The sequence below is a fragment of the Ornithorhynchus anatinus genome, chromosome 2 (assembly GCF_004115215.2).
Source record: "Ornithorhynchus anatinus isolate Pmale09 chromosome 2, mOrnAna1.pri.v4, whole genome shotgun sequence".
Classification (NCBI taxonomy): domain Eukaryota; kingdom Metazoa; phylum Chordata; class Mammalia; order Monotremata; family Ornithorhynchidae; genus Ornithorhynchus; species Ornithorhynchus anatinus.
In genome coordinates, this window is record NC_041729.1 from 23224067 (window position 1) to 23242407 (window position 18341).

The following is an 18341-nucleotide window of genomic DNA, read 5'->3' on the forward strand; positions in this document are numbered from 1 at the left end:
GTACCTGCTGCTGGAAGTGATTAGTAGCATGGCATGAACAGCAGAATCTGTGGCAGGAACATGGCAACAGAAACGACCTTTAAGAACCCCTTTTAGGAGTCCCTACGTTGCGGAAAGCAGCGATGAGAAAACAGGGAATGGTAACGATGGCTTTAAGAAGGAGGAGGAGGAGGGAAGTAGCCAGCACAGTGGCTCAAGACAAAGAAGGGGGAAATAGCAGGGGAAGGTTAAAAAAAAGAGGCAGTGAGCTGAGAAGGGAGGAGGAGGACCATGGAGTTGCCAATCTCCCACTAAGACCAGCTCTCCAGGCACCTCAGGCTCTGCCAGTCGTAACACATGATCACAGCAAATTTCCTAGACCCCTAAGCATTACTAAAAGTGGATTCCACTGGAGATAAGATAGGCATGGACAAAGCTGGAAAGAGATCCCTAACTCCAGATTTCCAGGCCACAGCTTTCTCCTCAAAACTGTGCTGCTTAAATACCACTGACTGACTGAAATATCATCTTCAAAAAGACCTGATTTATATGAGTGATGTTTTTAGTCCATTGTTATGTGGTTTAACTTACCGAATCCCATAAAAATGAAAGATCCTATCAGCATGGTAATGGTCTGTAAAGTATAGGTGTAAATCACACCTATCAAGAAAAAGAAACAGATAAAATTATTTATTTTCCCTACTGAGGGTTCCATGGGAATTACATCCTAATGTATCTCTGAGTCTCCTTCTTTTCCTCTTTCCTTAATGTCTCTCACCTCCTTCATTCTTCTTGCTCTCTCACATCATCACAGTCAATCAATCATATATATTTAGAGAGAGAGAAAGAGAGAGAGAAAAAAAGAGAGAAGCAGCATGAATAGTGGATAGAGGATGGGCCTTGGGAGTCAGAAGGTCATGTGTTCTAATCCTGGACTCCACCACTTGTCTGCTGTGTGGCCTTGGGCAAGTCACTTAACTTCTCTGTACCTCAGTTACCTCATCAGTAAAATGGGGATTGAGTCTGTGAGTCCCATGTGGGACAGGGCCTGTGTCCATCCCGAAATGCTTGTAATCATCCAGCACTTAGTACAGTACCTGGCACATAGTAAGCGCTTAACAAATGCCATAATTATTCACTATTATTATTATACAAGCAAATCGGGTAGGACACAGTCCCTGTCGAGCAGAGGGCTCATAGCCTCAATCCCCATTTTACAGATGAGGTAACTGAGGCACAGGGAAGTCAAGTGACTTGCCTAAGATCACAGAGCAGTCAATTGGTGGAGCCAGAATTAGAACCCATGACCTTCTGACTTCCAGACCCATGCTCTATCCACTACACAATGAGTAAGTGCTTAATAATAATAATAATAATAATAATAATAATGGAATTTGTTAAGCACTTACTATGTACCAAGCACTTTTCTAAGTGCTGGGATAGATTCAAGGTCATCAGCTCATCCCATGTGGGACTCACAGTCTTAATCCCCATTTTACAGATGAGGTAACTGAGGCAAAGAGAAGTTAAATGTCTTGCCCAAAGTCACCCAGCAGCCAAGTGGTAGAGTTAGGATTAGTGGAGACGGGATTAGAACCCACATCCTGACTCCCAAGCCCATTCTCTTGCCATTAGGTCATGCGGCTTTCCGTAACTTAACAAATACCTCAAAGAATACCATGCTTAACAAATACCACAGTTATTAAATAACACAATTATTGACTGCTTACTGTGTGTAGAACATTGTACTAAGCACTTACAAGTCTTACTACATCCCATCTCTTTATACCTCTGTGACTTTTGAATTGCTGCAGAACCACTGTACTTTTCGTTTTAACTTAACCAATTCATTCAATTGTATTTATTGAGCGCTTACTGTGTGCAGAGCACCGTACTGAGTGCTTGAAAGTTCACTTCAGCCATATCTCAGTTAAGTTAGTCTCATATGTGAGTGGCAAATCAAAAAAGAGGGGAGACCAGCCGCAGGGTGGCCACTGTTATTTGCCTCTGTTATTTTTCTCTGCACCTAGAAGTGTGCCTGGCTAGAAGGGAGAATGTCATGATACCTGCAATAGGTTGCTGGGATGGGGAGAAAATTGGTACAGTCGCATTGAAAAGAAGGCATTTAGTCACTGAGAAAGAGACAATCAGAATGGCAGAAATGCGATAGTTTCAGGATGGCCAGCTTCTCTTAATCTCAAGCATGCCCCAAGAAGCACCGTGGTCTAGTGGATAGAGCTGGGGCATGGGAATCAGAAGGATCTGGGTTCTAATCCTGACACTGCCACTTTTCTACTGTGTCACCTTGGGCAAGTCACTCCCCACTCCTCAAGAACCTCCACTGGTTGTCCATCCACCTCCACATCAAACAAAAACTCCTAACCATAGGTTTCAAAGCACTCAATCACCTTGCCCTTTTCTGTCTCACATCGCTGCTTTCCTACTACAACCGAGCCCATTCACTTTGCTTCTCTAATGCCGACCGACTTTCTCTCCATCTCATCTATCTGGCCGCCGACATCTCGCCTACGTCCTGCCTTTGGCGTGGAAGGCCCTCCCTCTTCATATCGGACAGACAATTACTCTCCCCATCTTCAAAGCCTTTAATGAAGTCTCATCTCCTTCAAAAGTCAAAATTTGACTAAACCCTCATTTTCTTTTCTCCCACTCCCTTCTGCATTGCCCTGATTTCGTCTCTTTATTCACCGCTCCTCTACTCAACCCCACAGCACTTATATACATATCTGTAATTTATTTATATTCATGTTTGTCTCCCCCTCTAGACTGTAAGATAATTGTAGGCAGGGAATCTGTCTACCAACTTTGTTATATTGTACTCTACCAAATGCTTAGTATAGTGCCCTGCATACAGCAACCACTCATTGAATTCGTTCATTCATTCAATCATATTTATTGAGTGCTTACTGTGTGCAGAGCACTGTACTAAGCGCTTGGAATGTACAATTTGGCAACAACAGATAGAGACAATCCCTGCCCAACAACGGGCTCACAGTCTACGATTTATTGACTGACATAATTTCTCTGTGCCTCAGTAACCTTATCTGTGAAATGGGGACTAAGACTGTGAGCACTATTTGGGATGGGGACTGTCTCCAACCTGATTAGCTTGTAGCTTCCCCAAGGCTTAGCACAGTGCCTGGCAAAAAGTAAGAGTTTAACAAATACCATTTAAAAAAACTCCTTGAAGGACAACAAAACCCAGTAATAGTGGGTTTATAGTGGTGATAACTAAATTCCATTTAATTTTCACCCACATCAGTCCTCCTGCTTGTTACATCACATAAAGAAGCCCTTAGTCACCAACTCACTGCTTGCTCCCCCTACGCGAGGGCAAAGAATCAAACTGCAAATTGCTAAGTGCAGCATTCTCCCCCTGCAACAGGAATAAGATTCAAACTCTTTCATGGCAGAAAATGGGCTCTTTGCAGATAGCTGTGACAAGTAGATACAAGCAGACTTTGAAGACGGGTGTTTAAAGACTGGTGGTCACTGGGATATTGGGCGGGGAAAGTATCTACCGATTCTGTTGTACTGTACCTTCCCAAGTGCTTACTACAGTGCTTTGCACACAGTAAGTTCTCAAGAAATACCTCTGATTGATTGATTTTGGTCATTGGGATGGCTGACTACATATAGATGAGGGACTATAAGGGGTTACTAGAGTGAAAGCTGGGGAAGTAAAGAGAAAAGTTACGAGTGTTAAATGGTACATCCAAAATCAGAGACAAAAACTAAAGCATGGTGGACCATTGGTCTGAAGCAGGATTGGCATTTTTTATGTTTCTATTGAAATTCTGCCTTCATTATAAAGGTAACAAGGATTACATAGGGACAAATAGGAAGAAAAGTGCGAATAAACATGTAAACTCACTAGTGATGGTATAAAACTGCAGTAATAGCCAAAAGGAGTATTATAGCCAGATAAAGATTCAGGCCCAAAGCCAAGTTGATGACTATTGCTCCAGAGAATATGTCTGACTTTAAAAAGAAATTGGGATAGAAAATGAGATAAGAAGCTTACTGGAAATAGGAATTGTTGTGGGAAATAATACATTCCTAGGCTTCTATCATGAGTTGTATCTGAAATCTCAGTGCTGCCGGTGATTTGTTGGGGTAGGAAAGGTGGTCTCTAGGATGCCTAGAGTATCCCAAGATGTATAAGACCCAAGTATCCCAAGTCCCAAGATGTATAGGACCATATACAAGGAGATTCAGAAAGAAACATGAACAGCTCAGTGGCAGAACAGCCCAATTTTGTTCCTGGTTTGAAGGTGCTCTACCTCTCTAAACAGGTACCCCTGCTCTTCCCCCAATATTTCCAGAGTTTCTCTGAGGACGAAAGGAAGTGGTAGTCAGACTTCCGAGCCCGGGGCAGCCTCCATCCCTAACAAAAACCTCCCCCCTAACCAGAGAGACAAGGGAACAACCTAGCCCTCATCGCCTACCTCTGGCCTCAAAGAAAGTCCCCAGAGGGTGGGACTAAAGGATAGTATGGCCCTGATGCTTGTCCCTGTACTCAGGCCTTACAAAGATGAAAATCACAATAATAATAGTAATTGTGGTATTTGTTAAGCAATTGCTAACAGCGATTTAATCCCCATTTTACAGATGAAGAAACTGAGGCCCAGGGAAGATAAGCGACTTGCCCAAGATCCTCTAGCAGGCAGGTAGCAGAGAACTAAGGTCTTCTGACTCCTAGGCCCATGCTCATTCTACTAGACCACACTGCTTCTGGCTGAAAAAATGTCTCCTGCTCCTGTGGAATCAGGGGTCTCATGTTGCCAGTATCTGCAGAGACCAGGGAAGGGATGAGGGGAGAGAGGGGCCCAGAGCCAGGTCACACAGGTTGTGATATATTATACGATATATTACACGATCCCCAAAGCTCAGTCCTCTCCCTCTGACCTATTCACTTTTCTCCTAATACCCCCTAGCTCATTCAATCTATTCCTCCCATCCTCATCTTCACACTGTGTTTTTTTCCAGATTCTCCACCTCCAATCTCTGGCTCACACCCTTCCCCCGCCTGGGAATCCTTCAGACTTCAGCTCCACCAGACCACCGGTCTCCCCATCTTTGAAACCTTTCTGAAATCCCCATCCTCCAGTAGGCTGTCCCTGATTCATTTTTCTTCCCCCGGCCACACCCCCTGCACTCCCATCTCAGTCCTTTTGCACCCAAGTTAGCACTCAATACATCTTGTTAAACTTTGGCAGGTATTATTGTACACACTATATTTGAGCACATCTTTACCCTATTTGTGAATTATTTTAAGTCTTTCTCCTCTGCTAGACTGTAAATCAATAGTATTACTGGATGCTTACTCAGTGCAGATTACTGTACTAAGTGCTTAGAAGTGCACAGTGGAGGAACTAGACAGTCTAGGATCCTTGTGGGCAGGGATTGTGTTTTCTTCCTCTACTGAACTGTCCAAGGGTATAGCACAGTTCTCTGCACACAGTAGATGTCGATAAGTATTATTGTTTGATTGGTATCCTGTCCCACCGCAGGTCAAGGGACAATCAGTCAATCATGTTTAGTTAAGCACTTGGGAGAGTACAATATAATTGAGTTGGTAGCACGTTCCCTGCCAGTAACAAGCTTACAGACTAGAAGGGAAGACAGATATTATTAATATAAACAAATTACAAATATGTACATAAGTGCCATGGAGGGGTGAATCAAAGGGAGCAAATGCAGGTGCAAGGGGGACACAGAAGGGAGTGGAAGAAGAGGAAAGGGGGAGCTTAGGGAAGGCCTCTGGAACAGCATTTCCAGAATAAGCATATAAACATAGGTAGAAAAGGTCACCCCAGGCTCATTTCGTATCACTTTCTCCACTGTGCTTGACACAGATGTCACAGCGTGCCACAGTTCTGTGCCAATTGTGAGAGTTCTTTGGTGGCAGTAATTGGAAACAAGGAGGCCAAATAGGAAATAGAACCAGGTACTAAAAACATTAAGAGACAACTTGCTGATTGCTCAAAGTGGTCAGGACGGTGGATCCCCAGTTGGCCTTTTCAGCTACACACCCATTCTTATATGTATAATATGTGTATATATGTATATGTGTATAGTACTATATACTATTACTATACTATTCCTCTACAATATCGCCAAGATCCGCCCTTTCCTCTCCACCCAAACGGCTACCTTACTATTACGGGCTCTCGTTATATCCCGGCTAGACTACTGTGTCAGCCTTCTCTATGACCTCCCTTCCTCCTCTCTCGCCCCGCTCCGGTCTATTCTTCACTCCGCTGCCCGGCTCATCTTCCTGCAGAAACGATCTGGGCGTGTCACTCCCCTTCTTAGACAACTCCAGTGGTTGCCTATCGACCTCCGCTCCAAACAAAAACTCCTCACTCTAGGCTTCGAGGCTCTCCATCACCTTGCCCCTTCCTACCTCTCCTCCCTTCTCTCTTTCTACCGCCCACCCCGCACGCTCCGCTCCTCTGCCGCCCACCTCCTCGCCGTCCCTCGGTCTCGCCTATCCCGCCGTCGACCCCTGGGTCACGTCCTCCCGCGGTCCTGGAACGCCCTCCCTCCTCACCTCCGCCAAACTGATTCTCTTTCCCTCTTCAAAACCTTACTTAAAAATCACCTCCTCCGAGAGGCGTTCCCAGACTGAGCTCCTCTTCCCCCTCTACTCCCTCTGCCATCCCCCCTTTACCTCTCCGCAGCTAAAGCCTCATTTTCCCCTTTTCCCTCTGCTCCTCCACCTCTCCCTTCCCATCCCCACAGCACTGTACTCGTCCGCTCAACTGTATATATTTTCGTTACCCTATTTATTTTGTTAATGAATTGTACATCGTCTTGATTCTATTTAGTTGCCATCGGTTTTTACGAGATGTTCTTCCCCTTGACGCTGTTTAGTGCCACTGTTCTTGTCTGTCCGTCTCCCCCGATTAGACCGTAAGCCCGTCAAACGGCAGGGACTGTCTCTATCTGTTGCCGACTTGTTCATCCCAAGCGCTTAGTACAGTGCTCTGCACATAGTAAGCGCTCAATAAATACTATTGAATGAATGAATACTTTTAGGGAACTGTCCAGGGGCACATTTGAAGCCAATATAAGCCATGTGTTTTATGTAGATAAAATTATTTTTTGAGGGTAATTAGAAGAACGTGGCGGTAGCCATTAGAGAACAGGACTGGGAGTCAAAAATACCTAGGTTCTAATCCCTGCTCTGCCACTTGTCTGCTGTGTGACCTTGGGCACATCACTTAACTTTCAGTTCCCTCATCTGTAAAATGGGGATTAGGACTGTGAGCACCATGTGAGACAGGGATTGTGTCCAACCTGATCACCATATATCTACCCCAGCACTTAGAACAGTTCCTGGTACATAATAAGCACTTAACAAATACCATTTTAAAAAAAGGGGGCAGAGAAGCATATTAGAGGTGGATATGACAGCTTGAAATAGCAATTAATAGAAAATAAAAATTCTACATAGCTGTAAACTCACTTTGATGTAGAGTATTATTTTGTTTACTATGTGCTGTTTACTGTTTGCAGTTTACTGTGTGCAGAGCACTACACTAAGCACTTGGGATAGAGCTCTGGACTGGAAATTTAGAGTCTCGCATCCCGCTCCATGATCTCTGACTGACTTAGCAGGCCTCCCTGGGCAAATCTATATAATCGGGACTGTGTATTTTGTAAAAACAACTTTTTCCATCCACTACAAACAATGCTTGCAAAGCATTTAAGTCCCTGGCAGAGTGGTAACTTACACTGCATTATCATTATTATTTTAAGGCTCACAAATATCAGCTAAGGTCAAAGTTGGATTTAAGAACCTCATAGCTGTAAATTTTATGGCAGTGATATTTTGTGATATTAGGCATAACATGATTAATCCAGAGTCAGAAAGGAGAGGCAGCAGAGTGGGAATAGAAAAGATAATGAGAAAACACTCCTTAATACAAGGCCAAAAGACCTGCACTAAGAAAAAAATCTAGGAATAAATGGCTTATTTCAACTTCCCTTAGGTGAATACATAGCTGACTAGAGGGTTGAATCTAAAGAGTAGAACTCAGTGATTTCCCTGAATGAACAAATTATCCCAGATGATTTTAGAGTAATAGTAATACTATTAATTAAGCACTTGAGCATTCTTTTACACCCTTAACCCTGGTTGGGGAAAAATTCACTCCAGGCCATATGCGAGCAGAGTGCTAATACAGAACAGCAGTAAATCCATGTGTTCTTCAGGCCAGACAGCCTTTAGAGATAGCTGGGGAATTCTTGGGAAGAACTGGCTACTCTGTTGCTATGGCAATTCCGCCAAAGCTACAGATGGCTTTTCAGAAGGCTATGGCTTTGTACATTTTGAGGTTGGACCAGCTATTACCCTCTCCCGGTAACTATATAGTTTGAGCTCTTCTCTCCTTTTTCAGGGCAGACATTATCCTGCCTTGGTACATTCCCCTAGTCTCAGAGGGAAATCCTTCTAGTGAAATATCACAGAGCCAAATCCAGGGGCAAGATAACTTAAAAAAATATATTCTGTAGTTGGATGATGAAATTGAGAGCCTGCTCATTAAATTTACTCCTGACATCAAACTGGGCCCAGTCACTGACCTTTCCAAAAATGGAGAGCTATTTTCGCTTATAACCAGTTACGAAAAATGCAATTGGTAGACCGAGGGAGGATTTCATAGCCAATAGGACACGTCTACTTGTTTTGTTTTGTTTTGTTGTCTGTCTCCCCCTTCTAGACTGTGAGCCCATTGTTGGGTAGGGATTGTCTCTATCTGTTGCCGAATTGTACTTTCCAAGCGCTTAGTATAGTGTTCTGCACACACTAAGTGTGCAATAAATATGAATGAATGATATACTCTCCTTTTTATGGTGTTTGTTAAATGCTTACTATGAACCAGACACTGTACCAAGCACTGGGGTAGACCCAAGATAAACTGGTTGTACATAGCCCATGTCCCTCATGGGGCTCACAGTATTAATCCCCATTTTACAGATGGTAACTGAGTCACAGAGAAGTTACATGATTTGCCCAAGGTCACCCACCAGACAAGGGACAGAGCTGGAATTACACCTCCTAGAGATGAAGAAGAAATTTGGGGTAATTATGTAGTTATAATTATAATATTTAATAAATATAATTATATAATAATCTCTAAGAATACCTAAAAGTGCCCAGACACCTGCCTATAAGGGCATAGAATCCATAATCTCAAGAATTTGTGTCATCTCTAATTCTCCTCTCCCTGCAGGAGTCAAGTAGCCTGATCTGAAGGCAGGCATATGTCGAAGCGTAGGCTCACACCTGGGTCTAGAACAACTCAAAATGAGCACCTATCTCAACCCAAACCCTGCCTCACTGACCATGGGCAAATATGAGGGTATATAGCAAGTAAAAAGTGTAAAGACACCTAATGTACACAGAAATATTATTTTTTCTTAATTAAGGGACAAAGAAAAAGTGCTCATAGCTCAGTACACCTTGGAGTGAGCAATTTAATTAGTAACCCTCATATATATCAGCAATCATTCAGGTGTAAAAGGAACACAAGGTCAAGTCTTAATCTGCGTTAATATCACTAATCATATCTTTAGAAAACAAAAAGTCGACTTCTGCACTGCAGCGATATCGCACCCACCTCTACCTGAACTGTGAACTTGCTGATGGTTCAGAGGACAAAAGTAATCCTTGTATTACTTTTTATTCATTAAATAACTTCTTCATTGTCATTAGCAAAAGTAGTAAAAGTAGTAAAAGGAGGAACTGAATGCCAAAACTTACCTCAGACTGATGTAAATAGGAACAAATAACCATCTTAGAACCAACAAGAGCACCAAGGCCTGAAACTAAGAAGAAATTAAATTGAATGAACTAAAAAGACATCCTTTTCCCTATCCATTGATTCTACCAGTTAAGAAATATCTACTGAATATTGGAAGGATGCATATATTTAACAGGTATAGACCATTGTGCCCTTTACTTCTGTTTCCTTGGAATTTGACAGCTATGCTGAAGTGATAGGTGGCAATGCCTGAGAGTAAAAATGGTCAGGGATTTTCCAGTAATCGTTCTCCTCACTACTCTTGTAGACCAAAACTTAGCACAGCTTTCAGCCCCTCCCCTACTTCTAAGTTTTCATTCTCTCTTTGGTCTTCTTTCTTTCCCTCCAGGAACCAAACACAACAACAATAGGAGGAGAAAGGTCAAGAACAAAAAGCAGAGTCAAAGTAAGTTTGGGAGCATAGAGAAAGAGGAAAGGAAGTAAATCACTTGGAAAATTGCCTTGGAGTACAGTACCGCTAAAAAACCCCAAACCACCTCAATGAACAAAACTTACGTTCCATTCAAAGGTGGCTGTGTCAATGCCAGAAGCTGCCCCTGTCCCAGCCAGCCCCACAAAGTGACCACTGCCAATGTTACTGGCAAACAGAGAGGCACCAACCTGGAATCAGAAGAATAAAACATTAAAAACTCTGGATACAACCTTCCGAAATATTTGTAATGGGTACCGCTCTTCCAGTGGTGAGTGATATGGAAGAATGAGAGATTCAACCTTTTTCCTGGATTGATAGCTTTAGTCTACCCACCCATGTTCTTCTGAGAACCTCTGGGCAATTCTGCTTTTGATCCTGGGCAGACCTCCCCACTAGAAGTGCTCAGGGCCTCTGAGGCAAAGGAAAGGAAGAGCAGTTGGCCTCCTGTGTCTTACACTCACAGTCTCGCTATGGGCAACATCATCTTTGACCCCAAGGGCCGCACTTCCCACTGCAACAAGTCAGTCGGTCACTCAGTCGTATTTATGGATCGCTTACTATGTTCAGAGCACTGTACTAAGAGCTTGGGAGAGGGCAATATAATAATAAACAGACACATTCCCTTCCCCCAATGAGTTTAGGATTTGTAGGTGACCCCTCAGAAATGAAAAGCCTTTTTCTCAGTGGGTGCTGCTGACACCCCTGCTGACCCTGTGGCCATTACAAGGGCTCCAACCTAAAGGTCTCCGAGGCAGAAAATGGACCATCAGTGGCCTTATATGTTGAGGCATTTACTCACCCAAGGACAACAGGTAGTCCCATAGTGATAACTCTTGGGGCTACTCATTGGGGAACCTATCAAATAGTTGTACACTACAACTTGTTAAAAGCAGTAATGAGTACTCCGCAGTCTAAAATATTTTAGAATCTTTCATTTCTCAGAACAATCCTGTTCCTACTCTAAAAGCAAAGATAATGAAGCATGGTGACAAATTATTTCTCCAAGGACACCCAAAGAGTAAGCAACTGAAAAATCAAATTTCAAAGCAGGAATCATATCTAACTACTACTTTGTATTGCGTTCACCCCAGTGCTTAGTATAGTGGTCTGCGCACAGTAAGCGCTCAATAAATACCATTGATTGATTGAAAATTAGGGATGTAGCAGGGCCTAGGGGAAGGACTATGGGCCTGGGAGTCAGAGGCCCTGAGTTTTAATTCTGGCTCCACCACTTGTCTGCTGTGTGATATTGGGCAAGTCCCTTAACTTCTCTGTTTCTCAGTTACCTCATCTGTAAAATGACGACTAAGAATGTGAATCCCATCTGGCACATGGACTGCATCCAATCTGATAAAATTGTATCTATCCCAGAGCTTAGTACAGTACCTGGCACATAGTAAGCTCTTAACAAAACTTAGAAGCAGCGTGGCTCAGTGGAAAGAGCACGGGCTTGGGAGTCAGAGGTCATGGGTTCGAATCCCAGCTCTGCCACTTGTCAGCTGTGTGACTGTGGGCAAGTCACTTCACTTCTCTGGGCCTCAGTTCCCTCATCTGTAAAATGGGGATTAACTGTGAGCCCCACGTGGGACAAACTGATGACCCTGTTTCTCCCCCAGCGCTTAGAACAGTGCTCTGCACATAGTAAGCGCTTAACAAATACCAACATTATTATTATGTCTCCCCCGATTAGACTGTGAACCCGTCAAACGGCAGGGACTGTCTCTATCTGTTGCCGACTTGTTCATTCCAAACGCTTAGTACAGTGCTCTGCACATAGTAAGCGCTCAATAAATACTATTCAATGAATGAATGAATAAAATGGGGATGAAGACTGTGAGCCCCACGTGGGACAACCTGATTACCTTCTATGTACCCCAGCGCTTAGAACAGTGCTCTGCACATAGTAAACACTTAACAAATACCAACATTATTATTATTATTATTATTATTATATGCCATTTTTTAAAAAGTCCCAGGTCACTTCAATCTCTTAGTAATCTTCTGGCTTGCTTTCATACCTGGGTGATTTCATGGGAGAGATCAGCTTCCAACAAATTTCCTGAGCAACCCAGGAGTTACTGGGAAACAAATAATTCACCTCCATTTCCACTGACCTCCTGTATGTAGTCTGCAGTTCAACCACACATCAATCTCAGTCAGAAGAACAGTCACCTCTTGGGGAAAGCATGGTGTAGGGGCCTTTCAGACTAATATTAAAATATTGTTAGCAGAGCAGTAAACCAGCTGACTTTCCAACTCATCCACCAAGGAGGAAGTTTCCATTCCACAAAGATACACTTAAGACATACTCACTGGTCACTATGTCGTATTCCGGCCAGCTAAGAAGCAGCCTCCAACTGTTCCTTGACTGATTTTCAGCATAACCTGAGGAGAAAGGAGTTGAGAGTTCACACTACAGCCAACATACATAAAGCACTGAAAAATACGTCAGTGAGAGAAACAGATAAGTGGTGGTGATTGACATAATGCTTATAAAGCAGAGAAATCTGTTCATTTACATAATCAGAAAGGTTGCTTAAGTAATTTCTGCCCTCTTGGAGCCTACAACCTGTGACTGTGCATCTGGGTTGCTGACAAATACACATTAACAAACACAGAAAATAAAATATGTTCATAATGTCTAAGCAATCAAGGGAAATAGTGGCGGAGAGCGTAAACTCCCCTAGACTCTAAGCTCATTGTGGGCAGGGAATGCGTCTACCAACGCTGTTATATTGTTATATTGTACCCTCCCAATCTTGTATCTACCTCAGTGCTTGACACATAGTAAACGCTTAACAAATACCATCATCATTATCATCTCAAGCTCTTAGGACAGTGCTCTGAACACAGAAAGAGCTCAATAAATATGATTCATTGATTGCTTGAGTGAGAAAAGACTGTGGTAGCAGGAGTTCAGAGTGTAGTGTGAAGGAAAGGAGATTGCTTTTGGAACTGGGAAAAGCAAAATATTCCGGGCATTAGGTACTGTGTGAGAGCAAGCTCAGAAGCAGAAGTGCAATCATCTGAACCAGAGTTCCTGACTCTGGATTTCATGAAGGTGAAGAGATGGCTTCCCTCCAATCCAAGGCAGGCCCTTTCCCCTATTCCCTGTCCAGTTTCCACTGGGAGAAGACATCGAGGAATAAAGAATTCGAGTACTACACTCTCCCTGAAGTATTGTATTGTATTACTGATTTTGATTGAATAATTATTTTTACTAAATTACCCCAATATTTCTTTCCCTGGATGTCCTCCTTCCCCTCCTAGATTGTCAGTCCACTGTGGGTAAGGGACCATGTCTGAATCAATATCTTTTACCTTTTCCTAGCATTTAGTATAGTACTTTGCACATTGCAATGGCTTAACATCTGTCATTCATAAAATAAATAAGGGGGATGGGCACAAAAAGGGGCGGTTGGTAAATGTGCAAAAATAAAGAGGTGGGGAGTGTGGAAAGATAAGGATTATGAAATCTAGGGAAACAATGGAGGGCTTCAAAATAGAATAAAGTCCTGAGTTCTAATATTTGGAGCAGGTCTCCAACAGCCATTTGCATTTCAAATAAAATGACTCCCTGTCAACTGATAGGCATGTTGTCAAAATCCTAAACATCATTTGCCCTGGAAGTCACAGGAGAGTCACTGTACAGCCTTCAGGAAGAGGGGGAGGATTCAGTGGCAAAGCAAGGCATGGAGAAGACAAGTTTGGTGGCCACAGTTAAGATTGACTGAGGTTAGAGAGGAAAAGGAAGGCTATTAAATAGATTGGAAGAGGAAACTTGAAGAGAAATTATAGTCTAACAAGAGAGTAGATGTGCGGAGCTAAGAGTCGTGAAAAGTAAAAGGTTGCTCTTGGGGAACAAGCAAGATAAGTGATAAAGAGAAGGATAAGTGATAAGATAAAGATAAGTGATATGAGGGCATCATCTCACATTTTGATGGGGAACTTGGACATGGGAGAGGATAGTGAAGGGAAATCGGGCAGCTCTGTCTATGCCACATACCATCCTTGAGTTATAGATGTACTAAGCAGGCACTACAATGGATTGGGTATCAGTAATTTATTTATTTATATTATTGTCTGTCTCCCCCTCTAGACTCTGAGCTCACTGTGGGCAGGGAATGTGTCTCCTGACTCAGTTGTATTGTACTCCCCCAAGCACTTAGTACAGGGCTCTACATATAGTAAATGCACAATAAATACGATTGATTGATTGATTGATTGGGTTTAAGGGTAATCCAGGAATGATCAAATAGATGTGCATTTCATCCTCACAGAAATTAGTAGATGAAACATGGATTCAGGTGACATTTTCCAAAAGCTGGGAAAATAGAAAAAGCAGGGAGATAAATTCAAAAGCCGTGAGGCATCATACATCTCCAATGGAAGGTGAATTTGCAAAGAGCCTTCAAAGATGGTTGAGGAGCAAAGTGAATTGGGGTATTTGTTAAGTGCTTATTACGTGCCAGGCACTGTACTAAGCACTGAGATGGATACAAGCAAATCGGGTTGGACACATTCTCTGCTCTCTAAAGGGCTCACAGTCTTAATCCCCATTTTACAGATGAGGTAATTGAGGAACAGAGAAGTTAAGTGACTGGTCCAAGGTCACAAAGCAGGAAAGTGGCAGAGCCAGGATTAGAACCCAGGTCCTTCTGATTCCCAAGCCCGTGCTCTACTAGACCACATTTTGTTCAGTGGATCCCTGTTGTGTTCAAATTTTCAAAAACTTTGGAACACTTCAAATTCAGAGTCAAAGAGGGCATAATTCTATTCAGCTAGCACATTGCATAATGAAATTCATACCTAGATAATTCCTTTTTTCTAAAACTCACCTCTGATGCCCTAGAAATTACTATGCCTCATTTGGCTATACTGATTCACAAATATACCTGCTCCAATTCGTTCACATTTGCAATTTCATAGAATAGTCTGTAAAAGGACTTTTAGCTAGTCTTGATAAACTTAATTACAATGTAGAATTCTGAAAAAAAAGTTAGTGAGAAATTGATTAAACCCATAAAATAATAGTAATAATAATAATAATGGTATTTGTTAAGCACTTACTATGTGTCAAGCACTGTTCTAAGCACTGGGGTAGATACATGGTTGTCAGTTTAGACACAGTCCCTGTCCCGCTGGGGCTCACAGTCGAAGTAAGAGGAAATGGGATTTAATCCTCATCTGTAAGGATGAGGCACAGAGAAGGTAAGTGACTTGCCCAAGGTCACACAACAGACAAGTAACAGAGTCAGCATTAGAACCCAGGTCCACTGACTCCAAAGGCCATACGCTGTTTATGGCATATATATATGTATATGTATGTATATAGGCATGTATGCCATACGCATCTGTAAAATGGGGATTAAATGTGAGCCTCACGTGGGACAACCTGATTCCCCTGTATCTCCCCCAGCGCTTAGAACAATGCTCTGCACATAATAAGCACTTAACAAATACCAACATTATTATGTACTAAGCCATGCTGCTTCTCTGAGTCATGGTAGATCAAGTAAACAGATACCAATCTTCCAAAATGGTGGAAAAGTGATCGCTGCAAATGGCCTTGTGGAAAGATAGACCGTCAGAATTTTATTTTACCATTTGCCAAGTGCCAATCAATCGTATTTCCTGAACGCTTACTGTGCGCACAACACTCTGGAAGAGTACAATTTAGCAGAATTGGTCGGCATTTGGCCTGCCCATAACGAGCTCACTCCTCATATCAGATGGACAATTGCTCTCCCCCACTTCAAAACCTTATTGAAGGCCCATCTCCTCCAAGAAGCCTTCCCTGACTAAGCCCTCCTCTCCTCTTCTCCCGCTCCCTTCTGCGCCGCTCTTACTTGCTCCTTCATTCATCCTCCCTCCCACCCCCACAGCAACTATGTACAGCTCTGAGAAACAGCATGGCCCAGTGGCAAGAGCACGGGCTTGGGAGTCAGAGGAAGTGGGTTCTACTCCCGTCTCTAGCACTTGTCAGCTGTGTGACCTTGGGCAAGTCACTTCACTTCTCCATGGCTTAGTTACCTCATCTGTAAAATGGGGATTGAGACTGTGAACCCCACATAGAACAACCTGATTACCTTGTATCTACCCCAGTGCTGTAACAGTGCTTGGTACATAGTAAGCGCTTAACAAATACCGTGATTATTATTATTATTATCATCTGCATATATCTGTAATTTATTTATCTGTTTATTCATTCATTCCATAGTATTTATTGAGCGCTTACTATGTGCAGAGCACTGTACTAAGCGCTTGGAATGGACAAATCGGTAACAGATAGAGACAGTCCCTGCCCTTTGACGGGCTTACTTGTATTAATATCTGTCTCCCCTCTAGAATGTGAGCATGTTATGGGCAGGAATGTGTCTGTTTGTTGTTATATTGTACTCTCCTGCGCGTTACTTTGCACACAGTGAAGCGCTCAATAAATACAATCGAATGAGTGAATGAACGAGCTTACAGTCTAATGGGGTATTGACTGCGAGGCTTCTATTCATTGATTCAGTCATATTTATTGAGCGCTTTACTGTGTGCAGAGCACTGTACTAAGCGCTTGGGAGAGCACAATACATCCATAAAGAGTGACAATCCAGGCCACAACGAGCTCCCATAGTTCAACATTACTTAGTCCTCACCAAGAAGAATTCCTTCCTTCCTTCCAGCCTTCACACCTGAACCCGAAGGCCCAAGTTTCAAGAAGAAAAGCTGGTAGGGCCAAACTAGTGATTTTCTGGCATTTTGGGGAGCAGTCCATCCACCCGCCCTTCAGTCTGCCCATCCGTCCCGTACCCAGAGCCCCGTGGCCATGATGACAAAGAAGTAGATGACAATGACGGCAATGTTGGCGGGGTTCCTGATGTGGTTGGAGGCCTGGGGGGGGTGGGGGAGGGCAGTGGCAGTGATTATTATTAATATTATCGTGGCTCAGTGGAGAAAGCCCGGGTTTGGGAGTCAGAGGTCATGGGTTCAAATCCCAGCTCTGCCACTTGTCAGCTGTGTGACTTTGGGCAAGTCACTTAACTTCTCCGTGCCTCAGTTACCTCATCTGGAAAATGGGGATGAAGACTGTGAGCCCCATGTGGGACAACCTGATCACCTTGTATCCTCCCCAGCGCTTAGAACAGTGCTTTGCACATAGTAAGTGCTTAACAAATGCCATTATTATTATTAGTACTTATATCTCAACTGTATATATTTTCGTTACCCTATTTATTTTGTTAATGAATTGTACATCGCCTTGATTCTATTTAGTTGCCATCGGTTTTTACGAGATGTTCTTCCCCTTGACGCTGTTTAGTGCCATTGTTCTTGTCTGTCCGTCTCCCCCGATTAGACTGTAAGCTCGTCAAACGGCAGGGACTGTCTCTATCTGTTGCCGACTTGTTCATCCCAAGCGCTTAGTACAGTGCTCTGCACATAGTAAGCGCTCAATAAATACTATTGAATGAATATTATATAATATATGCTTATATACTTTTATATACTTATATATGAGTATATACATATATGCATAATACATGTTATACGTATACAGTATTTTTTATATAAAAGTATATACATATATAAGTATATAATACACATTATACACTTATGTAATATAAAATGTATGTAATACATATACAGTATTATATATGTATGTGCAGACATACATAATTATATAATATATATTATATATACTTACATGCTATATAAAATATAAAACATATTGTATATCTTTGATTATATATTATAATGATTATGATATAATTTTATTATAATTGTACTGCAGTATTAGATATATTGTGTATATATAATATGATACCTGAAAATTAAAATAATTATGATACATTATATAATGATCTAATATAATAATTATTATTGCACTATTTGTTAAGCATTTACTGTATGCCAAGCGCTGTTCTAAGCATCCGGGCAGATCCAAGGTAATCAGGTTGTCCCACGTGGGGCTCACAGGCTCTATCTTCATTTTCCAGGTGCGGTAACCGAGGCCCAGAGAAGTGAAGCGGACCGAGACACCCCAGCCAACACCCAGACCCCCAGCTCCCAGCCCCCAAACCCCGGCCCCTCGCTCCCAGACCCCGGCCTCC

General features: G+C 42.6%; 1 pseudogene; it reads right to left on the reverse strand.

Annotated features, from left to right (window-relative positions):
* Window positions 1-17127, reverse strand: part of LOC103164669 — a 35502-nt pseudogene extending 18375 nt beyond the window's left edge.
* Between the last annotated feature and the right edge of the window lie 1214 nt (window positions 17128-18341).